Source organism: Oncorhynchus nerka, linkage group LG13 (genome assembly GCF_034236695.1).
Source record: "Oncorhynchus nerka isolate Pitt River linkage group LG13, Oner_Uvic_2.0, whole genome shotgun sequence".
Taxonomy (NCBI): Eukaryota; Metazoa; Chordata; class Actinopteri; order Salmoniformes; family Salmonidae; genus Oncorhynchus; species Oncorhynchus nerka.
The window spans coordinates 88,157,178-88,184,102 of NC_088408.1; the positions used below are offsets into that span (position 1 = coordinate 88,157,178).

Genomic DNA, 26,925 nt, shown 5'->3' on the forward strand with positions numbered 1-26,925 from the left:
CTTCTGACCGGTGGCGTAATTCTAACAGCCTGACGTAAGACAATGCACCTGCAGATTAACCTGGGCAGCGTCCCAAATGGCAACCTATTCCATGCACTTCCTTTGACCAAGGCCTATGCATTATGTAGGGAATAATGTGCCAATTGGGATACAGACCTGGATGACGGTTGCCATTCACATTATAATTGTTTTATATATCAATTGTGAAAATGAAACATGTCAATGAAGGTAAATTGGAATGATTTGAGCAAAAATAACATTGTATCCTGGCTACCATAGCAGCTGTAAATATGGTATGATTTAAACATGACAACAAAATTAGCTAGAGACGGGAAGCAATTCTCATTCCATTAAATTAAACAGTAACACACCCTGATTACAGCTGAGGGAACAGAGCTGAGGAAGAGGGAGGGAGGGAGGGAGGGAGGGAGCAAAGGAAGGAGGAGAGCAGAGGATGGGAGAGAGCGGCGGGATTGAGAGAGAGGAGGGAGGGAGGGAGGGAGGGAGGGAGGGAGGGAGGGAGGGAGGGAGGGAGGGAGGGAGGGAGGGAGGGAGGGAGGGAGGGAGGGAGGGAGGAGAGCAGAGGATGGGAGAGAGCAGCGGGATTGAGAGAGAGGAGGGATGGAAAGGAGAGGAGGGAGGGAGGGAGGGAGGGAGGGAGGGAGGGAGGGAGGGAGGGAGGGAGGGAGGGAGGGAGAGAGAGAGAGAGAGAAGGGAAGGATAGAGAGACAAGGGAGGGAGAAATAAAAGGGATGGAGAGAGCAGAGGGAGGGAGAGAGAGGAGGGAGAGAGCAGAGGGAGGGAGAGAGGAGGGAGAGAGCAGAGGGAGGGAGAGAGAGAAGGGAGAGAGCAGAGGGAGGGAGAGAGAGGAGGGAGAGAGCAGAGAGAGGGAGGGAGAGAGAGAAGGGAGAGAGCAGAGGGAGGGAGAGAGAGGAGGGAGGGAGAGAGAAGGGAGGGTGAGTGGGAGAGAAAGAGGGAGAGAGAGGGGGACGAGAGGGCGAGAGCGGAGCGAGGGAGAGAGCGGAGGGAGGGAGAGAGAGAAGGGAGGGAGAGAGTGAAAGGAGGGAGGGAGGGAGGGAGGGAGGGAGGGAGGGAGGGAGGGAGCGAGCAGAGCGAGGGAGGGAGGGAGGGAGGGAGGGAGGGAGGGGATAGAAAGGAGGGAGGGGAAGCGAAGGGAGGGAGTGATAGGAGGAAGGGAGAGAGCAGAGGGAGGGAGAGACAGAACACATGAAAAGAGAGATGAGAGAGAGATGCAGAAAAATAGAAAGAGATACAGGCCTATAGTTTACATTCTGTAATGTGGATGTGAGCATATTGATATTTTCACTTAATGATGATGATGACCATACTGATGATGGTGATGATGATGATCAATAAACGAACACACGCACGCAGGCCATCTCTGTCAACGCTGGTCTCAGTTGGCGTGAGAGCATTTTTACTGCCCACAGATCTGTAACAGCAAACAGGTGGCTCACACAGCAGGACTGGGGAAGGAGCCATGCACAACAACAGGGACACAACACACACACACACACACGAAAGCATGCACGCACATACTCACACATTCTCACACGCACATACACATCCATGCATAAACCCACACACACATGCACAGTTACAACAGGAGAAAGACTATGACTACTAATTTCCCTCTCTCTTGGCTTGAGATAGTCCAACGTCTAGTCCTAGAGAGGCCCTGCATGGACCAGGATAGAGTGTGTCAGGCTTGAGATAGTCCAACGTCTAGTCCTAGAGAGACCCTGCATGGACCAGGAAGGGTGTGTCAGGCTTGAGATAGTCCAACGTCTAGTCCTAGAGAGGCCCTGCATGGACCAGGTTAGTGTGTGTCAGGCTTGAGATAGTCCAACGTCTAGTCCTAGAGAGGCCCTGCATGGACCAGGTTAGTGTGTGTCAGGCTTGAGATAGTCCAACGTCTAGTCCTAGAGAGGCCCTGCATGGACCAGGTTAGTGTGTGTCAGACTTGATATAGTCCAACGTCTAGTCCTAGAGAGGCCCTGCATGGACCAGGTTAGTGTGTGTCAGACTTGAGATAGTCCAATGTCTAGTCCTAGAGAGGCCCTGCATGGACCAGGTTAGTGTGTGTCAGACTTGAGATAGTCCAACGTCTAGTCCTAGAGAGGCCCTGCATGGAACAGGTTAGTGTGTGTCAGGCTTGAGATAGTCCAACGTCTAGTCCTAGAGAGGCCCTGCATGGAACAGGTTAGTGTGTGTCAGACTTGAGATAGTCCAACGTCTAGTCCTAGAGAGGCCCTGCATGGACCAGGAAGGGTGTGAGCCACTAGAAGAGGTACTGCATGGACCAGGACAGGTGTGAGCCACTAGAAGAGGTACTGCATGGACTGGGACAGGTGTGAGCCACTAGAAGAGGTACTGCATGGACCAGGACAGGTGTGAGCCACTAGAAGAGGTACTGCATGGACCAGGACAGGTGTGAGCCACTAGAAGAGGTACTGCATGGACCAGGACAGGTGTGAGCCACTAGAAGAGGTACTGCATGGACCAGGACAGGTGTGAGCCACTAGAAGAGGTACTGCATGGACCAGGACAGGTGTGAGCCAATAGAAGAGGTACTGCATGGACCAGGACAGGTGTGAGCCACTAGAAGAGGTACTGCATGGATCAGGACAGGTGTGAGCCACTAGAAGAGATACTGCATGGACCAGGACAGGTGTGAGCCACTAGAAGAGGTACTGCATGGACCAGGACAGGTGTGAGCCACTAGAAGAGGTACTGCATGGACCTTGACAGGTGTGAGCCACTAGGAAAGGTACTGCATAGACCAGGACAGGTGTGAGCCACTAGAAGAGGTACTGCATGGACCAGGACAGGTGTGAGCCACTAGAAGAGGTACTGCATGGACCAGGACAGGTGTGAGCCACTAGAAGAGGTACTGCATGGACCTTGACAGGTGTGAGCCACTAGGAAAGGTACTGCATAGACCAGGACAGGTGTGAGCCACTAGAAGAGGTACTGCATGGACCAGGACAGGTGTGAGCCATGGTTGTGTTATCAATCAGCCATAAAGCTGTCTCTGTGTGTGTTTATCATGCTGCATCATAAAGCATATTAATTACAGTAACAAACAGCATCAATACAGACTACAGCAAGTTCCGGCATCCTTGTAATGGCAACTAAGGCTCAGGTACCATATGGTCCCAACTGTTATCAAGCCATTCATTTTTTTTATAAATCATAAAAAAAGATGGTTGCTAAAGCAAGATAGTTACACATCAAATACAGCCTCAGGCTGAAGTAACAATTCAATGAATCACACACTGAACAGTAATATTCCACAGTCGTCTCAATTAGAATAAGATGGCAATTAATATCCTCAAGTAATTGGATATTCAAACAATTGGATCATCCGGAAATGTACTGTCACGTTCTGACCTTTATTTCCTGTGTTTTGTATTTAGTTAGTATGGTCAGGGCGTGAGTTGGGTGGGCAGTCTGTTTGTTTTTCTAGGTTTTGGGTATTTCTATGTTTTCGGCCTAGTATGGTTCTCAATCGGAGGCAGGTGTCATTAGTTGTCTCTGATTGAGAATCATACTTAGGTAGCCTGGGTTTCACTGTGTGTTTGTGGGTGATTGTTCCTGTCTCTGTGTTTGCACCAGATAGGGCTGTTTTAGGTTTTCTCACGTTTGTTGTTTTTGTTAGTTATCTCATGTGTAGTTTCTTTATAAATTAAAGAACATGAATAACCACCATGCTGCTTTTTGGTCCGCTTCTCTTTCACCAGAAAACCCTTACATGTAGAAATCCCCTTTGGTGAATACAAGTTATCGTAATGCTTGCAGGTGTTCTCTTCTGACTTGTTGAATATATTCTGAAATAGTCCTAATTCAATACTTCTATATTTCAACTGTTTCTATTTTTTTATCAGATGCAGTAAATCAAAACAAATGGAGTGTGTAAAAGCATTTAAGAATTTGTCATTTCACTTGAATGACATTGATGGGATATTTTTTTTCAGTGGCTGAAATACAATACATTCAGACAGACACTTCAGGTTGGGACAAATCATTCTGAAAGCTCTAGTCAGGACTCATGGATGTCATTCATGAGCTCACACTATGTGGTGAGGGATATGGTGATGATGGATAATGGTGATGAGGGATAATGGTGGTGAGGGATAATGGTGATCGTGGATAATGGTGGTGAGGGATAATGGTGATCGTGGATAATGGTGATGAGGGATATGGTGGTGAGGGATATGGTGATCGTGGATAATGGTGATGAGGGATATGGTGGTGAGGGATAATGGTGATGAGGGATAATGGTTCATCTCTCCTCAGAGCTGCTGTATCTGCGTGCAAGTCTTTTGAGAGACTAGATAATGGATTGCAGCAGTACACATCAGGAACGTACAGTACTGGTCCTCCAAACCAACTTCCATCTCTCTCTCTCCTGTCTGAGTCCCTGCTGTGAGATCAGCATACAGAGATAGCCCATGTCTAACATCCACAGCCTCTATGAGCTGCTGCAGTGCTAGTCCATTAGAGTTTACAGATAGCATTTATAATTCATTGGCCAGCCAGTTAACTTTCTCCTCTGTAGTTGTTGCGTGCTCTCTTATCTGTCGGGTGGTTCTCTTCCTCGTTCTCTTCCTTAGTCTCTAAACGCACCCCTCTCTCTCCCCCCTCCCTCTACCCCTCTCGCTCCTTGTCTTTGCCCCTCCCTCCCTCTTAATTCAAAATATTTTCAATTTAAGGGCTTTATTCGCATGGGAAACAATGTTAACATTGCAAAAGCAAGTGAACTAGATAATAAACAAAAGCGAAATAAACAATACAAATTAACAGTAAACATTACACTCACAAAAGTTACAAAATAATAAAGACATTACACATGTAATATTATGGGCAAATGGTTAAAGTACAAAAGGGAAATAAATAAACAAAAATATAGGTTATATTTACAATGGTGTTTGTTCTTCACTGGTTGCCCTTTTCTTGTGGCAACAGGTCACAAATCTTGCTGCTGTGATGGCACACTGGAATTTCACCCAGTAGATATGGGAGTTCATCAAAATTGTGTTTGTTTTCTAATTCTTTGTGGACATGTGTAATCTGAGAGAAATATGTGTCTGGAATATAGTCATACATTTGGCAGGAGGTTAGGAAGTGCAGCTCAGTTTCCACCTCATTTTGTGGGCAGTGTGTACATGGCAGCACCCAGCACCTCTCTGATTCAGAGAGGCTTGGTTAAATGTGGAAGACACATTTCAGTTGAATGCATTCAGATGTACAACTGACTAGGTATCCCCCATTTCCCTTTCCATAGCCTGTCTTCTCTTGAGAGCTAGGTCTGCCTACAGTGGCCTTTCTCAATAGCAAGGCTATACTCACTGAGTCTGTACAAAGCTTTCCTTAAGTTTGGGTCAGTCACAGTAGTCATGTATTCTGACACCGTGTACTCTCTGTTTAGGGACCAATAGCATTCCAGATGCTGAGTTTTTTTGTTAATTCTTTACAATGTGAAAAGTAACAATCTTTTTGTTTTCTCATGATTTAGTTGTGTCTAATTGTGTTGCTGTCCTGGGGCTCTGTGGGGTCTGTTTGTGTTTGTGAACAGGACCAGCTTTCTTTGGGGACTCTTATCCAGGTTAACCTCTCTGTAGGTGATGGCTTTGTTATGGAAGGTTTGGGAATCGCTTCCTTTTAGGTGGTTGTAGAACTTATTAACATCACTTTTCTGGATTTTGATCATTAGCGGGTATCGGCCTAATTTTGCTCTGCATGCATTATTTGGTGTTTTACGGTGTACACAAAGGATCTTTTTGCAGAATTCTGCATGCAGAGTATCAATTTCGTGTTTGTCCCATTTTGTGAATTTTCAAACAGTCCATCTATATTTTCCAATGGGGCTATACATTTGGGTGAGGTTCTTTTCTCACCTGAGTAGCCCCGTTTCACTGCCAAAAACAAAATGAAACCATGTAGTGTTCAGCGAAATAACAACACAATGTCAAATACAGGTGGCCTAGTCAAATAATTAACATCCAATCACATTAACCGTTACTCTCTCGCGAGAATTCCACTAACGGTCCGTATGTAGCCAAACGTAGCTGCTGCTCATGCCGTTTGCTCCAAAATTGATACTTGATTAAAAAAGTAAGGCCTGCGTCCATAGAGACACATACCATCTCTACTGGTAGTACTGCTACTACCAGCAGTACTACACCTGCACCTGTTGACAACACAAGTTGTTCTGCTTCAACGAGCACATACAATGCTAGCATCAGTAATTCTACATTTGTTGTTAGCCCAGCTAACATGGACACTGACAGTTGTGAATCTGATGCAGCCGAAGAGCTACTGACCCCTTACCCGGGAAAGCACCGAACAACAGACAGGGTCATTGGATCATCGAAGAGGCACAAATATGATGAGAACTACATTGATTTGGGGTTCACTTATATTGGGAGTAGTGCCTTTCCTCAGCTACAGTGTGATATATGTGCAAAAGTACTATCTCACAACTCGATGAATGAAACCTTCACTCTTGCACGGACATTTAGAAACAAAACATGACAATTTGAAAAATAAGCCACAGGAGTTTTTTGAGCGAGAATTAAGACGACTTTTGAGTAGTAAGACATGAATAAAAGCAACATTAATAAGAAGGTGCTAGAAGCATCTTGTATGATGAGCTACCTAGTGGCTAGGACAGGCAAGCCCTATACTATTGTAGAGGACTTCATTCTTCCTGCTGCCATGGCTATGGCTGGGACAATGCTGGGGGAACAGGGCAAAAAAACTATACAGACAATATCTTCATCAAACAACACTGTTTCACGACGCATCAGTGACATGGCAGGAGATGTTTTGAAATAATTACTGCTTTGCATACAAGCCAGTGAATTCTATGCGTTACGGCTGGATGAGTCAACAGACGTGGCGGGCCTGGCACAGCTCCTGGTATATGTCTGTTATAGCTGGATGAGTCAACAGACGTGGAGGGCCTGGCACAGCTCCTGGTATATGTCTGTTATAGCTGGATGAGTCAACAGACGTGGAGGGCCTGGCACAGCTCCTGGTATATGTCTGTTACAGCTGAATGAGTCAACAGACGTGGAGGGCCTGGCACAGCTCCTGGTATATGTGTGTTACAGCTGGATGAGTCAACAGGGCCTGGCACAGCTCCTGGTATATGTCTGTTATAGCTGGATGAGTCAACAGACGTGGTGGGCCTGGCACAGCTCCTGGTATATGTCTGTTATAGCTGGATGAGTCAACAGACGTGGTGGGCCTGGCACAGCTCCTGGTATATGTCTGTTATAGCTGGATGAGTCAACAGACGTGGTGGGCCTGGCACAGCTCCTGGTATATGTCTGTTATAGCTGGATGAGTCAACAGACGTGGAGGGCCTGGCACAGCTCCTGGTATATGTGTGTTACAGCTGGATGAGTCAACAGACGTGGAGGGCCTGGCACAGCTCCTGGTATATGTGTGTTATAGCTGGATGAGTCAACAGATGTGGAGGGCCTGGCACAGCTCCTGGTATATGTGTGTTATAGCTGGATGAGTCAACAGACGTGGAGGGCCTGGCACAGCTCCTGGTATATGTGTGTTATAGCTGGATGAGTCAACAGACGTGGTGGGCCTGGCACAGCTCCTGGTATATGTCTGTTATAGCTGGATGAGTCAACAGACGTGGTGGGCCTGGCACAGCTCCTGGTATACTGTATGTCCGTTACATTTATGGGGGATCAATTAAGGAAGATATCCTCTTCTGCAAACCACTGGAAACCAGGACACCAGAACAACAGGAGAGAATATTTTTAAAGTACTGGACAGCTTTGTGACATCAAATGGACTTTGGTGGTCAAGATGTGTTGGTATCTGTACTGATGGCGCAAAAGCCATGACAGGGAGACATGGTGGAGTGGTAACACGATTGCAAGCAGTTGCTCCCGACGCCACTTGGGTACACTGCAGCATCCACCGAGAGGCTCTTGCTGCCAAGGGAATGCCTGACAGCTTGAAAGAAAGTACAGTGAAAATGGTTCACTTTGTTAAAGCAAGGCCCCTGAACTCTCGTGTATTTTCTGCACTATGCAATGATATGGACAGCGACCATGTAACACTTTTACAACATACAGAAGTGTGCCGGTTATCAAGGGGCAAAGTATTGACACGTTTTTTAAAATTGAGAGACGAGCTTAAGGTTTTCTTTACTGACCTTAATTTTCACTTGCCTTTCGCTTGCATGATGATGAGTTACTCACATGACTGGCCTTTCTGGGTGATGTTTTTTCTCGCCTGAATGATCTGAGTCTAGGATTACAGGGACTCTCCATAACTATATACAATGTGCGGGACAAAATTGAGGCTATGAATAAGAAGTTGGAGCTCTTCTCTGTCTGCATTAACAAGGACAACACACAGGTCTTTCCATCATTGTATGATTGTTTTGTGTGCAAATGAACTCAAGCTTACGGACAATGTCAAATGTGATATAGAAAAGCAGTGAGTTGGGTGCGCAATTACGCAGGTACTTTCCCGAAATGGATGACACAAACAACTGGATTCGTTATCCCTTTCATGCCCTGCCTCCAGTCCACTTACTGATATCTGAACAAAAGAGTCTCATCAAAATTGCAACAAGAGGTTCTGTGAAAATTGAATTTAATCAGAAGCCACTGCCAGAGTATCCTGCCTTGGCAAATCGCGCTGGACACTGATGCCCTTTGCAACCATGTAACTATGTGAGAGTGGATTCTCGGCCCTCACTAGCATGAAAACTAAATACAGGCACAGACTGTGTGTGGAAAACGATTTAAGACTGAGACTCTCTCCGATACAACCCAACGTTGCAGAGTTATGTGCATCCTTTCAAGCACACCCTTCTCATTAACCTGTGGTTATTCACCATTTTTAGATTAACAAATAAAGTTTCAAATGTCAGATGGTTAAGTAAAGATGATTATTATTATATTATTATTTGTGCCCTGGACCTATAAGAGCCACTTCCCACGAGCTGGGTTGTGACATGCTGACCCTGGTGCTAGAGGGCGAGGGTATGCTGACCCTGGTGCTAGAGGGGGTATGCTGACCCTGGTGCTAGAGGGGGTATGCTGACCCTGGTGCTAGAGGGCGAGGGTATGCTGACCCTGGTGCTAGAGGGGGTATGCTGACCCTGGTGCTAGAGGGGGTATGCTGACCCTGGTGCTAGAGGGCGAGGGTATGCTGACCCTGGTGCTAGAGGGGTATGCTGACCCTGGTGCTAGAGGGGGTATGCTGACCCTGGTGCTAGAGGGCGAGGGTATGCTGACCCTGGTGCTAGAGGGGGTATGCTGACCCTGGTGCTAGAGGGGGTATGCTGACCCTGGTGCTAGAGGGCGAGGGTATGCTGACCCTGGTGCTAGAGGGGGAATGCTGACCCTGGTGCTAGAGGGGGTATGCTGACCCTGGTGATAGAGGGCGAGGGTATGCTGACCCTGGTGCTAGAGGGCGAGGGTATGCTGACCCTGGTGCTAGAGGGCGAGGGTATGCTGACCCTGGTGCTAGAGGGCGAGGGTATGCTGACCCTGGTGCTAGAGGGGCTGGAGGTTGAATGTTTGAAGAGGTACGGGACTATAAAACGTTTGGGAACCACTGATATAGGGCAACGGTGTCTAGATGGAATTTGTATTTGTGGTTCTGGTGACTGAACCTTTTTTGGAACATCATTACTTTTGTTTTACTGAGATTTACTGTCAGGGCCCAGGTCTGTCAGGGCCCAGGTCTGTCAGGGCCCAGGTCTGACAGAATCTGTGCAGAAGATCTAGGTGCTGCTGTAGGCCCTCCTTGGTTGGAGACAACCCTATCCCTCTCTCTAACCCTCCCTCTCTCTCCCCCCCTCTCTTTCTCTTACCCTCTCACTTTAGCTCTCCCTCTTTCTCTTACTCTCTCTCCCCCTTTCCTTCCCCACTCTTTCTTTCTCTCTATTTCCCTCTCCCCTCACTCTCTCTGTTGTCTCCATAGATACCTAGCCAGCTCTGCCTGCCTCAGTGCGGCCAATCATTCAGGGATGCTGAGTGCCTGCCTGCCTGGGATAACTAGGTCATCAGTGTTGATGCTGCTGTACCAGGCAGGGTGGAGGGGTAGGAGAGCTGGTGCTGCTGTACCAGGCAGGGTGTGGAGGTTGGAGAGCTGGTGCTGTTGTACCAGGCAGGGTGGGGAGGTAGGAGAGCTGGTGCTGCTGTACCAGGCAGGGTGGGGAGGTAGGAGAGCTGGTGCTGCTGTACCAGGCAGGGTGGGGAGGTTGGAGAGCTGGTGCTGCTGTACCAGGCAGGGTGGGGAGGTAGGAGAGCTGGTGCTGCTGTACCAGGCAGGGTGGTGCGGTAGGAGAGCTGGTGCTGTTGTACCAGGCAGGGTGGTGAGGTAGGAGAGCTGGTGCTGTTGTACCAGGCAGGGTGTGGAGGTTGGAGAGCTGGTGCTGTTGTACCAGGCAGGGTGGTGAGGTAGGAGAGCTGGTGCTGTTGTACCAGGCAGGGTGTGGAGGTTGGAGAGCTGGTGCTGTTGTACCAGGCAGGGTGGTGAGGTAGGAGAGCTGGTGCTGTTGTACCAGGCAGGGTGGTGAGGTAGGAGAGCTGGTGCTGTTGTACCAGGCAGGGTGTGGAGGTAGGAGAGCTGGTGCTGTTGTACCAGGCAAGGTGGTGAGGTAGGAGAGCTGGTGCTGTTGTACCAGGCAGGGTGGTGAGGTTGGAGAGCTGGTGCTGTTGTACCAGGCAGGGTGTGGAGGTAGGAGAGCTGGTGCTGTTGTACCAGGCATGGTGGTGAGGTAGGAGAGCTGGTGCTGTTGTACCAGGCAGGGTGGTGAGGTAGGAGAGCTGGTGCTGTTGTACCAGGCAGGGTGGTGAGGTTGGAGAGCTGGTGCTGTTGTACCAGGCAGGGTGGTGAGGTAGGAGAGCTGGTGCTGTTTGTACCAGGCAGGGTGTGGAGGTTGGAGAGCTGGTGCTGTTGTACCAGGCAGGGTGGTGAGGTAGGAGAGCTGGTGCTGTTGTACCAGGCAGGGTGTGGAGGTAGGAGAGCTGGTGCTGTTGTACCAGGCAGGGTGGTGAGGTAGGAGAGCTGGTGCTGTTGTACCAGGCAGGGTGGTGAGGTTGGAGAGCTGGTGCTGTTGTACCAGGCAGGGTGGTGAGGTTGGAGAGCTGGTGCTGTTGTACCAGCAAGGGTGTGGAGGTAGGAGAGCTGGTGCTGTTGTACCAGGCAGGGTGGGGAGGTAGGAGAGCTGGTGCTGCTGTACCAGGTGGGGTGGGGAGGTAGGAGAGCTGATGCTGCTGTACCAGGCAGGGTGGTGGTTTAAGAGGCTTTCTCTCAAAGCTTTGACCACCCTCTCTTTCGGCTTTGACAGCTCTCTCGGCTTTGACCACCCTCTCTCGCTGTCTCTCTCCCTCTCTCTCTCGGCCACCCTCTCTCTCGGTCTCTTGGCTTTGACCACCCTCTCTCTCTCTTGGCTTTGACAATCCTCTCTCTGACTTTGTCTCTCTCACCCTCTCTCTCTCGGATTTGGCCATCCTTTCCCTCTTAGCTTTGACCACCCCCCCTCTCTCTCTCTTGGCTTTGAACACCCTCACCCTCTTTCTCTTGGTTTTGAGCACCCTCTCTTTCTCTCCTGGCTTTGAACACCCTCACCCTCTTTCTCTTGGTTTTGAGCACCCTCTCTCTCCTGGCTTTGAACACCCTCACCCTCTTTCTCTTGGCTTTGACCATCCTCTCTCTCTCGCTCCACTTTGAACACCCTTTCCATCTCTCGGGTATGACCAGCATCTCTCTATTCGCTTTCACCACCCTCTTTCTCTCTCTCTCACGCTCTCTCTCAGCTTTGACCACCCTCTCTGTCTCAGCTTTGACCACCGTCTCTCTCTCTCTCTCTCTCTCTCTCTCATTCTCTCACTCTCTCTCGGCTTTGACCACCCTCTCTCGCTGTCTCTCTCCCTCTCTCTCTCGGCCACCCTCTCTCTCTGTCTCTTGGCTTTGACCACCCTCTCTCTCTCTTGGCTTTGACAATCCTCTCTCTGACTTTATGTCTCTCTCACCCTCTCTCTCTCGGCTTTGACCATCCTTTCCCTCTTAGCTTTGACCACCCCCTCCTCTCTCTCTCTTGGCTTTGAACACCCTCACCCTCTTTCTCTCGGTTTTGAGCACCCTCTCTCTCTCCTGGCTTTGAACACCCTCACCCTCTTTCTCTCGGTTTTGACCATCCGCTCTCTCTCGCTCCACTTTGAACACCCTTTCCATCTCTCGGGTATGACCATCTCCATCTCTCTCTCTCTTTCTTTCTTTCTTTCTCAGCTTTGACCACCTCTCTCTCTCTCTCTCTCTCTCTCTCTCTCTCTCTATCTCTCTCTCTCTCAGCTTTGACTACCCTCTCTCTCTCAGCTTTGACCAACCTCTCTCTCTCGGCTTTGACCACCGTCTCAATCTCTCTCTCTCTCACTCGGCTTTGACCACCCTCTCTCGCTGTCTCTCTCCCTCTCTCTCTGTCTCTTGGCTTTGACCACCCTCTCTCTCTCTTGGCTTTGACAATCCTCTCTCTGACTTTATGTCTCTATCACCCTCTCTCTCTCTCGGCTTTGACCATCCTTTTCCTCTTAGCTTTGACCCCCCTCTCTCTCTCTCTTGGCTTTGAACACCCTCACACTCTTTCTCTCGGTTTTGAGCACCCTCTCTCTCTCCTGGCTTTGAACACCCTCACCCTCTTCTCTTGGCTTTGACCATCCTCTCTCTCTCGCTCCACTTTGAACACCCTTTCCATCTCTCGGGTATGACCATCTCCATCTCTCTCTCTCTTTCTTTCTTTCTTTCTCTCTCAGCTTTGACCACCCTCTCTCTCTCAGCTTTGACCAACCTCACTCTCTCAGCTTTGACCACCGTCTCTCTCTCGGCTTTGACCACCGTCTCTCTCACTCTCTCGGCTTTGACCACCATCTCTCTCACTCTCTCGGCTTTTACCACCCTCTCTCTCACTCTCTCTCTCTCTTGGCTTTGACCACCCTCTCCCTCTTAGCTTTTACCACCCTCTCTCTCACTCTCTCTCTCTCTCGGCTTTTACCATCCTTTCCCTCTTAGCTTTGACAACGTTCTTTCTCTTTCTCTCTCTCTCTTTCTCTCTCTCTCTCTCTCTCTCTCGGCTTTTACCATCCTCTCTCTCTCTCAGCCTCTCTCTCCCTCTTGGCTTTTATCACCCTCTCTCCCTCTCAGCCTCTCTCTCTCTCTCTTGGCTTTGACCACCCTCTCTCTCTCAGCCTCTCTCTCTCTTGGTTTTGACCACACCTTTCCCTCTCTCGGCTGTGACCAGCCACTCCCTCTTGGCTTTGACCCTCTCTTTCTCTCGGCTTTGAAAACTTTCTCTTTCTCCCGGCATTGATCACCCTCTCCCTATATTTGTATATTTCTCTTCCTCTCTCTCTCAGCTCAGACCACCCTGTCTCTCTCTCTCTCGGCTCTGACCACCCTGTCTCTCTCTCTCTTTCTCTCGGCTCTGACCACTCTGTCTCTTCCTCTCTCTCTCGGCTCTGACCACCCTGTCTCTCTCTCTCTCGGCTCTGACCACACTCTCTCTCTCACTCTCTCTTGGCTTTGACCACCCTCTCTCACTCGCTCTCTCTCTCTCTCTCTCTTGGCTTTGACCACCCTCTCTCTCTCTCTCTCTCGGCTTTGACCACCCTCTCTCTCTCTCGGCTTTGACCACACTCTCGCTCTCTCTCTCGGCTTTGACCACCGTCTCTCTCTCTCTTGGCTTTGACCACCCTCTCTCTCTCTCTCTCTCTCGGCTTTGACCACCCTCTCTCTCACTCTCTTGGCTTTGACCACCCTCTCTCTCTCTCTCTCTCGGCTTTGACCACCCTCTCTCTCTCGGATTTGACCACCCTCTCTCTCACTCTCTTGGCTTTGACCACCCTCTCTCTCTCTCTCGGCTTTGACCACCCTCTCTCTCTCGGCTTTGACCACCCCTCTCTCTCTCTCTCTTGGCTTTGACCACCCTCTCTCTCTCTCTCTCTTGGCTTTGACCACCCTCTCTCTCTCTCTCTCTTGGCTTTGACCACCCTCTCTCTCTCAATTAAATTAAATTCAAGGGGCTTTATCCTATTTTCTCTCTCTCTCTCTCTCTCTCTCTCTCTCTCTCTCTCTCTCTCTCTCTCTCTCTCTCTCGGCTTTTACTATCCTCTCTCTCTCTCTCTTTTCTCTCTCTCTCTCTCTCTCTCAGCTTTGACCATCATCTCTCTCTCTCTTGGCTTTGACCACCCACCATCTCTCTCTCACTCGCTCTCGGCTTTGACCCACTTTCTCTCTCTCTCTCTTAGCTTTGACCACCCACCCACCCACCCTCTCTCTCTCTCTCTCTCTCTCTCTCTCTCTCTCTCTCTCTCCCCCTCACTCTCTCTTGGCTTTGACCACCCTCTCTCTCTCTCTCCCTCGCACTCTTTTGACTTTGACCACACTTCGCTTTATCTCTTGCTCTCTTTCTTTCCTTCTCTCTCTCTCTATTTCTTTCTGTTCTCTCTCTCTCTCCCTCACTTTCTGTTCTCTCTCCCTTTCCGTTATCTCTCCCTTTCTGTTCTCTCCATTTCTCCCTTTCTAACTCTCTCTCTCTCCCCCTTATTCACTCTCTCTCTCTCTGAGGACTAACATAAACATGTGTCTGCTTTCCACCTCAGAGATCAATGCAGGAGTTGACAGACAGGACGAATGATTAACAGGCAGGAAGAGGGGTTAAAAGGTTGACACTACAGACATATGACCTTCCTGTACTGTATGTAAAACAAAGGGATGAAGTCATGTTGTGGTAATTGCATTACGCCTCTACACACATTGTTTTGCCTAGGAAATAAGCACACATTTTTTCTGGCTTGCACTATGATGGCTGTCAGGCAGGTAGCAAACAAAACAATGAACCATGGACTTCACAGTGACATCAGTTGGTTGCTATGTAAATAAAGACCTTTCATGTACTTTTGAAAACACAGTAAAAGGGAGTAAATCATTAAATGTTCTCACCCACATTTTGCACTGACAGAGTCGACACTCCCAAATTGCATCCTATTCCTTATGGGCCATGGGAATAGGGAGTTATTTGGGTCAAAGCCAAAGGATTTACAATAGGACTCAGTAATTAAGATAGAGACCATGCCCCTGCTCCACACTACTGCTGACTAGCCTGTTCCAAGAGCCCATCAATCAATCCACTTGGCTAATGCTATAGACATATTCCTTAGGCTACATGATAATAAACCTACATCTTCCTCAGCCCCAGCAGGTCCAGATGGACTACATGATAATAAACCTACATCTTCCTCAGCCCCAGCAGGTCCAGATAGACTACATGACAATAAACCTACATCTTCCTCAGCCCCAGCAGGTCCAGATAGACTACATGATAATAAACCTACATCTTCCTCAGCCCCAGCAGGTCCAGATGGACTACATGATAATAAACCTACATCTTCCTCAGCCCAAGCAGGTCCAGATAGACTACATGATAATAAACCTACATCTTCCTCAGCCCCAGCAGGTCCAGATAGACTACATGATAATAAACCTACATCTTCCTCAGCCCCAGCAGGTCCAGATAGACTACATGATAATAAACCTACATCTTCCTCAGCCCCAGCAGGTCCAGATGGACTACATGATAATAAACATAGATCTTCCTCAGCCCCAGCAGGTCCAGATAGACTACATGATAATAAACCTACATCTTCCTCAGCCCCAGCAGGTCCAGATAGACTACATGATAATAAACCTACATCTTCCTCAGCCCCAGCAGGTCCAGATGGACTACATGATAATAAACCTACATCTTCCTCAGCCCCAGCAGGTCCAGATGGACTACATGATAATAAACCTACATCTTCCTCAGCCCCAGCAGGTCCAGATGGACTACATGATAATAAACCTACATCTTCCTCAGCCCCAGCAGGTCCAGATAGACTACATGATAATAAACCTACATCTTCCTCAGCCACAGCAGGTCCAGATGGACTACATGATAATAAACCTACATCTTCCTCAGCCCCAGCAGGTCCAGATAGACTACATGATAATAAACCTACATCTTCCTCAGCCCCAGCAGGTCCAGATGGACTACATGATAATAAACCTACATCTTCCTCAGCCCCAGCAGGTCCAGATAGACTACATGATAATAAACCTACATCTTCCTCAGCCCCAGCAGCTCCAGATAGACTACATGATAATAAACCTACATCTTCCTCAGCCCCAGCAGGTCCAGATAGACTACATGATAATAAACCTACATCTTCCTCAGCCCCAGCAGGTCCAGATAGACTACATGATAATAAACCTACATCTTCCTCAGACCCAGCAGGTCCAGCCAGATAGACTACATGATAATAAACCTACATCTTCCTCAGCCCCAGCAGGTCCAGATAGACTACATGATAATAAACCTACATCTTCCTCAGCCCCAGCAGGTCCAGATGGACTACATGATAATAAACCTACATCTTCCTCAGCCCTAGCAGGTCCAGATAGACTACATGATAATAAACCTACATCTTCCTCAGCCCCAGCAGGTCCAGATAGACTACATGATAATAAACCTACATCTTCCTCAGCCCCAGCAGGTCCAGATAGACTACATGATAATAAACCTGCATCTTCCTCAGCCCCAGCAGGTCCAGATGGACTACATGATAATAAACCGGCATCTTCCTCAGCCCCAGCAGGTCCAGATGGACTACATGATAATAAACCTACATCTTCCTCAGCCCCAGCAGGTCCAGATAGACTACATGATAATAAACCTACATCTTCCTCAGCCCCAGCAGGTCCAGATGGACTACATGATAATAAACCTACATCTTCCTCAGCCCCAGCAGGTCCAGATAGACTACATGATAATAAACCTACATCTTCCTCAGCCCCAGCAGGTCCAGATGGACTACATGATAATAAACCTACATCTTCCTCAGCCCCAGCAGGTCCAGATAGACTACATGATAATAAACCTACATCTTCCTCAGCCCCAGCAGGTCCAGATAGACTACATGATAATAAACCTACATCTTCCTCAGCCCCAGCAGGTCCAGATAGACTACATGATAATAAACCTACATCTTCCTCAGCCCCAGCAGGTCCAGATAGACTACATGATAATAAACCTACATCTTCCTCAGACCCAGCAGGTCCAGCCAGATAGACTACATGATAATAAACCTACATCTTCCTCAGCCCCAGCAGGTCCAGATAGACTACATGATAATAAACCTACATCTTCCTCAGCCCCAGCAGGTCCAGATGGACTACATGATAATAAACCTACATCTTCCTCAGCCCTAGCAGGTCCAGATAGACTACATGATAATAAACCTACATCTTCCTCAGCCCCAGCAGGTCCAGATAGACTACATGATAATAAACCTACATCTTCCTCAGCCCCAGCAGGTCCAGATAGACTACATGATAATAAACCTGCATCTTCCTCAGCCCCAGCAGGTCCAGATGGACTACATGATAATAAACCGGCATCTTCCTCAGCCCCAGCAGGTCCAGATGGACTACATGATAATAAACCTACATCTTCCTCAGCCCCAGCAGGTCCAGATAGACTACATGATAATAAACCTACATCTTCCTCAGCCCCAGCAGGTCCAGATGGACTACATGATAATAAACCTACATCTTCCTCAGCCCCAGCAGGTCCAGATAGACTACATGATAATAAACCTACATCTTCCTCAGCCCCAGAAGGTCCAGATGGACTACATGATAATAAACCTACATCTTCCTCAGCCCCAGCAGGTCCAGATAGACTACATGATAATAAACCTACATCTTCCTCAGCCCCAGCAGGTCCAGATGGACTACATGATAATATACCTACATCTTCCTCAGCCCCAGCAGGTCCAGATAGACTACATGATAATAAACCTACATCTTCCTCAGCCCCAGCAGGTCCAGATGGACTACATGATAATAAACCTACATCTTCCTCAGCCCCAGCAGCTCCAGATAGACTACATGATCATAAACCTACATCTTCCTCAGCCCCAGCAGGTCCAGATAGACTACATGATAATAAACCTACATCTTCCTCAGCCCCAGCAGGTCCAGATAGACTACATGATAATAAACCTACATCTTCCTCAGACCCAGCAGGTCCAGCCAGATAGACTACATGATAATAAACCGACATCTTCCTCAGCCCCAGCAGGTCCAGATGGACTACATGATAATAAACCTACATTTACATTTACATTTAAGTCATTTAGCAGACGCTCTTATCCAGAGCGACTTACAAATTGGTGCTTTCACCTTATGACATCCAGTGGAACAGCCACTTTACAATAGTGCATCTAGGTCTTTTAAGGGGGGGGTGAGAAGGATTACTTTATCCTATCCTAGGTATTCCTTAAAGAGGTGGGGTTTCAGGTGTCTCCGGAAGGTGGTGATTGACTCCGCTGTCCTGGCGTCGTGAGGGAGTTTGTTCCACCATTGGGGGGCCAGAGCAGCGAACAGTTTTGACTGGGCTGAGCGGGAACTGTACTTCCTCAGTGGTAGGGAGGCGAGCAGGCCAGAGGTGGATGAACGCAGTGCCCTTGTTTGGGTGTAGGGCCTGATCAGAGCCTGGAGGTACTGCGGTGCCGTTCCCCTCACAGCTCCGTAGGCAAGCACCATGGTCTTGTAGCGGATGCGAGCTTCAACTGGAAGCCAGTGGAGAGAGCGGAGGAGCGGGGTGACGTGAGAGAACTTGGGAAGGTTGAACACCAGACGGGCTGCGGCGTTCTGGATGAGTTGTAGGGGTTTAATGGCACAGGCAGGGAGCCCAGCCAACAGCGAGTTGCAGTAATCCAGACGGGAGATGACAAGTGCCTGGATTAGGACCTGCGCCGCTTCCTGTGTGAGGCAGGGTCGTACTCTGCGGATGTTGTAGAGCATGAACCTACAGGAACGGGCCACCGCCTTGATGTTAGTTGAGAACGACAGGGTGTTGTCCAGGATCACGCCAAGGTTCTTAGCGCTCTGGGAGGAGGACACGATGGAGTTGTCAACCGTGATGGCGAGATCATGGAACGGGCAGTCCTTCCCCAGGAGGAAGAGCAGCTCCGTCTTGCCGAGGTTCAGCTTGAGGTGGTGATCCGTCATCCACACTGATATGTCTGCCAGACATGCAGAGATGCGATTCGCCACCTGGTCATCAGAGGGGGAAAGGAGAAGATTAATTGTGTGTCGTCTGCATAGCAATGATAGGAGAGACCATGTGAGGTTATGACAGAGCCAAGTGACTTGGTGTATAGCGAGAATAGGAGAGGGCCTAGAACAGAGCCCTGGGGGACACCAGTGGTGAGAGCGCGTGGTGAGGAGACAGATTCTCGCCACGCCACCTGGTAGGAGCGACCTGTCAGGTAGGACGCAATCCAAGCGTGGGCCGCGCCGGAGATGCCCAACTCGGAGAGGGTGGAGAGGAGGATCTGATGGTTCACAGTATCGAAGGCAGCCGATAGGTCTAGAAGGATGAGAGCAGAGGAGAGAGAGTTAGCTTTTTAGCAGTGCGGAGGGCCTCCGTGATACAGAGAAGAGCAGTCTCAGTTGAATGACTAGTCTTGAAACCTGACTGATTTGGATCAAGAAGGTCATTCTGAGAGAGATAGCGGGAGAGCTGGCCAAGGACGGCACGTTCAAGAGTTTTGGAGAGAAAAGAAAGAAGGGATACTGGTCTGTAGTTGTTGACATCGGAGGGATCGAGTGTAGGTTTTTTCAGAAGGGGTGCAACTCTCGCTCTCTTGAAGACGGGAGGGACGTAGCCAGCGGTCAGGGATGAGTTGATGAGCGAGGTGAGGTAAGGGAGAAGGTCACCGGAGATGGTCTGGAGAAGAGAGGAGGGGATAGGGTCAAGCGGGCAGGTTGTTGGGCGGCCGGCCGTCACAAGACGCGAGATGTCATCTGGAGAGAGAGGGAGAAAGAGGTCAGAGCACAGGGTAGGGCAGTGTGAGCAGAACCAGCGGTGTCGTTTGACTTAGCAAACGAGGATCGGATGTCGTCGACCTTCTTTTCAAAATGGTTGACGAAGTCATCTGCAGAGAGGGAGGAGGGGGGAGGGGGAGGAGGATTCAAGAGGGAGGAGAAGGTGGCAAAGAGCTTCCTAGGGTTAGAGGCAGATGCTTGGAATTTAGAGTGGTAGAAAGTGGCTTTAGCAGCAGAGACAGAGGAGGAAAATGTAGAGAGGAGGGAGTGAAAGGATGCCAGGTCCGCAGGGAGGCGAGTTTTCCTCCATTTCCGCTCGGCTGCCCGGAGCCCTGTTCTGTGAGCTCGCAATGAGTCGTCGAGCCACGGAGCGGGAGGGGAGGACCGAGCCGGCCTGGAGGATAGGGGACATAGAGAGTCAAAGGATGCAGAAAGGGAGGAGAGGAGGGTTGAGGAGGCAGAATCAGGAGATAGGTTGGAGAAGGTTTGAGCAGAGGGAAGAGATGATAGGATGGAAGAGGAGAGAGTAGCGGGGAGAGAGAGCGAAGGTTGGGACGGCGCGATACCATCCGAGTAGGGGCAGTGTGGGAAGTGTTGGATGAGAGCGAGAGGGAAAAGGATACAAGGTAGTGGTCGGAGACTTGGAGGGGAGTTGCAATGAGGTTAGTGGAAGAACAGCATCTAGTAAAGATGAGGTCGAGCGTATTGCCTGCCTTGTGAGTAGGGGGAAGGTGAGAGGGTGAGGTCAAAAGAGGAGAGGAGTGGAAAGAAGGAGGCAGAGAGGAATGAGTCAAAGGTAGACGTGGGGAGGTTAAAGTCGCCCAGAACTGTGAGAGGTGAGCCGTCCTCAGGAAAGGAGCTTATCAAGGCATCAAGCTCATTGATGAACTCTCGAGGGAACCTGGAGGGCGATAAATGATAAGGATGTTAAGCTTGAAAGGGCTGGTAACTGTGACAGCATGGAATTCAAAGGAGGCGATAGACAGATGGGTAAGGGGAGAAAGAGAGAATGACCACTTGGGAGAGATGAGGATCCCGGTGCCACCACCCCGCTGACCAGAAGCTCTCGGGGTGTGCGAGAGCACGTGGGCGGACGAAGAGAGAGCAGTAGGAGTAGCGGTGTTGTCTGTGGTGATCCATGTTTCCGTCAGTGCCAAGAAGTCGAGGACTGGAGGGAGGCATAGGCTGAGATGAACTCTGCCTTGTTGGCCGCAGATCGGCAGTTCCAGAGGCTACCGGAGACCTGGAACTCCACGTGGGTCATGCGCGCTGGGACCACCAGATTAGGGTGGCCGCGGCCATGCGGTGTGGAGCGTTTGTATGGTCTGTGCAGAGAGGAGAGAACAGGGATAGACAGACACATAGTTGACAGGCTAGAGAAGAGGCTACGCTAATGCAGAGGAGATTGGAATGACAAGTGGACTACACGTCTCGAATGTTCAGAAAGTTAAGCTTACGTAGCAAGAATCTAATTGACTAAAATGATTAAAATGATACAGTACTGCTGAGGTAGGCTAGCTGCGTTGTTGACACTACCTAATCAAGTCGTTCCGTTGAGTGTGAAGTTTCTACAATGCTGCTATTCGGGGGCTAGCTGGCTAGCTAGCAGTGTTGGTTACGTTACGTTGCGTTAGGAGAACGACAATAGCTGGCTAGCTAACCTAGAAAATCGCTCTAGACTACACAATTATCTTTGAAACAAAGACGGCTATGTAGCTAGCTATGTAGCTAGCTACGATCAAACAAATCACACCGTTGGGACTGTAATGAAATGAAATGAAGATGTGATACTACCTGTGGAGCGAAGCGGAATGCGACCGGAATGCGAAAGTTCTATTCAGTAGACGTTGGCTGGCTGTTGGCTAGCTAGGAGTGTCTCCTACGTTAAGGACGACAAAATAGCTGGCTAGCTAACCTCGGTAAATTAAGATAATCACTCTAAGACTACACACTCTAAACTACACAATTATCTTGGATACGAAGACAGCAAAGACAACTATGTAGCTAGCTAATACTACACTAATCAAGTCGTTCAGTTGAGTGTGATAGTTACTACAGTGCTACGGTAGCCGGTGAACGTATGCTAGCTGGCTAGCTGCTAGGCAGATAGGAGGACGACGAAATACGATAATAACGCAATTATCACTCTAAGACTCCACACTCTAAACTACACAATTATCTTGGATACGAAGACAGCAAAGACAACTATGTAGCTAGCTAACACTACACTAATCAAGTCGTTCAGTTGAGTGTGATAGTTACTACAGTGCTACGGTAGACGGTGAACGTGTTGGGCAGATAGGAGGACGACGAAATACGATAATTACGCAATTATCTTTGATACAACGACGGCTATGTAGCTAGCTAAGAAGAAATTGCTAAGATTAGACAAATCAGACCGTTGTACTATAATGAAATGTAATGAAATGTAATGAAAAAGTTATACAACCTGCAGACCGAAGGAGACCGAAGCGCTTCCTCAGACCCAGCAGGTCCAGATAGACTACATGATAATAAACCGACATCTTCCTCAGCCCCAGCAGGTCCAGATGGACTACATGATAATAAACCTACATCTTCCTCAGCCCCAGCAGGTCCAGATGGACTACATGATAATAAACCTACATCTTCCTCAGCCCCAGCAGGTCCAGATAGACTACATGATAATAAACCTGCATCTTCCTCAGCCCCAGCAGGTCCAGATGGACTACATGATAATAAACCGGCATCTTCCTCAGCCCCAGCAGGTCCAGATGGACTACATGATAATAAACCTACATCTTCCTCAGCCCCAGCAGGTCCAGATAGACTACATGATAATAAACCTACATCTTCCTCAGCCCCAGCAGGTCCAGATGGACTACATGATAATAAACCTACATCTTCCTCAGCCCCAGCAGGTCCAGATGGACTACATGATAATAAACCTACATCTTCCTCAGCCCCAGCAGGTCCAGATGGACTACATGATAATAAACCTACATCTTCCTCAGCCCCAGCAGGTCCAGATGGACTACATGATAATAAACCTACATCTTCCTCAGCCCCAGCAGGTCCAGATGGACTACATGATAATAAACCTACATCTTCCTCAGCCCCAGCAGGTCCAGATGGACTACATGATAATAAACCTACATCTTCCTCAGCCCCAGCAGGTCCAGATAGACTACATGATAATAAACCTACATCTTCCTCAGCCCCAGCAGGTCCAGATGGACTACATGATAATAAACCTACATCTTCCTCAGCCCCAGCAGGTCCAGATAGACTACATGATAATAAACCGACATCTTCCTCAGCCCCAGCAGGTCCTGATAGACTACATGATAATAAATGTACAGGATGACGTAACTGATACTATGATTACTCTGAGGTAACCCTAGTGTACTACAGGAAACCTATCTGAAGTCTTCACTAAGACTGTGTCCTAAATGGCACTCTATTCCCTATTGTAGTGCACAACATTTATAGTATAAGGAATAGGGTCAAAAAATTCTGCACTATAAACAGAATAGTATGCAATTTGGGACAGATCCTGTATGTACTATCTGAAGGGGAACCATAGCTAAATATAGCACACAACAAGTGAAGGGCAGCGACATCATGATGGGATGACGGACAAAACAAAGCATCTTTAGGATCAAGGAAACCAGTGTGGACAGCGCTCTACATTGCCTGTAGAAAAGAAGTCTGAACCTAATGGGACAGGGTATATATGTCCTATAAAGATCTTTAGGCAAAATCCCCAACTGCTGTAAATGGAAAGGCTATAAAATGGAAATAGATAGTGTTCTCTGCAGACTACGCCTCTATAAACAGGCCCTATTTATTGATGATAAAAATAGCACTTTGGGACATTAGGCTTTAAAGTAGGTACTAAACACTGTCCACTAAAGAGGTAGTTTACTCCAAAATCAAATGTTTGTCAGGTGCTGTCTATAGTCTAGATCAGGGTTTCCTAAACGCGGTCCTCTGGCCCCCACTGAGGGCACGTTCTGGGTTTGGCCCTAGCACTACACAGCTGTTTCAAATAACCAACTCGTCATCAACCTTTGATTATTTTAATCAGATGTGTAGTGCTAGGGCGAAAAACAAATTGTGCACCGGGGGGGGGGCAGGACCGAGTTTGTTAAAGGCACCATCCGTTATGAGGAATCTTCTGGCCCCGATCCCACATGAAAACCATCGTCTGATAAAATGCTATGGTGTAATCCTGTGTTTTTTAGTCAATAATGGTATGTTTTTGTGGATCCCAGGACTCCCTGGAAAACAAATAAAATCTAATCAAATGTTATTGGTCACATACACATCTGTTACCAATTCTGGCTAAATAGATCTGTGGTGCAGAAGAATGATATTATTGGACAGGGCCTCCCAGGAGCCTAAATGTTGCTGTGTTACTAATCTGACATAAGCTTGTAACATTGTGTAACACAGGTCCATGTTGCTGATGTCCACCACTATACCAAAGTAGTAGAATCTAATCCACCATACATGACCACCACTATACCAAAGTAGTAGAATCTAATCCACCATACATGACCACCACTATACCAAAGTACTAGAGTCTAATCCACCATACATGTCCACCACTATACCAAAGTAGTAGAATCTAATCCACCATACAAGTCCACCACTATACCAAAGTAGTAGAATCTAATCCACAATACATGACCACCACTATACCAAAGTAGTAGAGTCTAATCCACCATACATGTCCACCACTATACCAAAGTAGTAGAATCTAATCCACCATACATGACCACCACTATACCAAAGTAGTAGAGTCTAATCCACCATACATGTCCACCACTATACCAAAGTAGTAGAGTCTAATCCACCATACATGTCCACCACTATACCAAAGTAGTAGAGTCTAATCCACCATACATGACCACCACTATACCAAAGTAGTAGAGTCTAATCCACCATACATGTCCACCACTATACCAAAGTAGTGTAGTCTAATCCACCATACATGTCCACCACGATACCAAATTAGTAGAGTCTAATCCACCATACATGTCCACCACTATACCAAAGTAGTAGAGTCTAATCCACCATACATGTCCACCACTATACCAAAGTAGTGTAGTCTAATCCACCATACATGTCCACCACTATACCAAAGTAGTAGAGTCTAATCCACCATATATGTCCACCACTATACCAAAGTAGTAGAGTCTAATCCACCATACATGTCCACCACTATACCAAAGTAGTAGAGTCTAATCCACCATACATGACCACCACTATACCAAAGTAGTGTAGTCTAATCCACCATACATGTCCACCACTATACCAAAGTAGTGTCGTCTAATCCACCATACATGTCCACCACTATACCAAAGTAGTAGAGTCTAATCCACCATACAAGTCCACCACTATACCAAAGTAGTAGAGTCTAATCCACCATACATGACCACCACGATACCAAAGTAGTAGAGTCTAATCCACCATACATGTCCACCACGATACCAAAGTAGTAGAGTCTAATCCACCATACATGTCCACCACTATACCAAAGTAGTAGAGTCTAATCCACCATACATGTCCACCACTATACCAAAGTAGTGTAGTCTAATCCACCATACATGTCCACCACTATAACAAAGTAGTAGAGTCTAATCCACCATACATGACCACCACTATACCAAAGTAGTAGAGTCTAACCCACCATACATGTCCACCACTATACCAAAGTAGTGTAGTCTAATCCACCATACATGTCCACCACGATACCAAAGTAGTAGAGTCTAATCCACCATACATGTCCACCACTATACCAAAGTAGTAGAGTCTAATCCACCATACATGTCCACCACTATACCAAAGTAGTAGAATCTAATCCACCATACATGTCCACCACTATACCAAAGTAGTAGAGTCTAATCCACCATACATGACCACCACTATACCAAAGTAGTGTAGTCTAATCCACCATACATGTCCACCACTATACCAAAGTAGTGTAGTCTAATCCACCATACATGTCCACCACTATACCAAAGTAGTAGAGTCTAATCCACCATACAAGTCCACCACTATACCAAAGTAGTAGAGTCTAATCCACCATACATGACCACCACTATACCAAAGTAGTAGAGTCTAATCCACCATACATGTCCACCACTATACCAAAGTAGTGTAGTCTAATCCACCATACATGTCCACCACGATACCAAAGTAGTAGAGTCTAATCCACCATACATGTCCACCACTATACCAAAGTAGTGTAGTCTAATCCACCATACATGTCCACCACTATAACAAAGTAGTAGAGTCTAATCCACCATACATGAACACCACTATACCAAAGTAGTAGAGTCTAACCCACCATACATGTCCACCACTATACCAAAGTAGTGTAGTCTAATCCACCATACATGTCCACCACGATACCAAAGTAGTAGAGTCTAATCCACCATACATGTCCACCACTATACCAAAGTAGTAGAGTCTAATCCACCATACATGTCCACCACTATACCAAAGTAGTAGAATCTAATCCACCATACATGTCCACCACTATACCAAAGTAGTAGAGTCTAATCCACCATACATGACCACCACTATACCAAAGTAGTGTAGTCTAATCCACCATACATGTCCACCACTATACCAAAGTAGTAGAGTATAATCCACCATACATGTCCACCACTATACCAAAGTAGTAGAGTCTAATCCACCATACATGTCCACCACTATACCAAAGTAGTAGAGTCTAATCCACCATACATGACCACCACTATACCAAAGTAGTAGAGTCTAATCCACCATACATGTCCACCACTATACCAAAGTAGTAGAGTCTAATCCACCATACATGTCCACCACTATACCAAAGTAGTAGAGGCTAATCCACCATATATGTCCACCACTATACCAAAGTAGTAGAGTCTAATCCACCATACATGTCCACCACTATACCAAAGTAGTAGAGTCTAATCCACCATACATGACCACCACTATACCAAAGTAGTA

The 26,925-nt window shown here is 47.8% G+C and overlaps 1 protein-coding gene across 2 annotated transcripts in view; it reads right to left on the reverse strand.

Annotated features, from left to right (window-relative positions):
* Window positions 1-26,925, reverse strand: part of LOC115140705 (ATP-binding cassette sub-family A member 2-like) — a 157,166-nt gene that overhangs the window by 118,043 nt on the left and 12,198 nt on the right. The gene's annotated exons all lie outside the window — the stretch shown is intronic.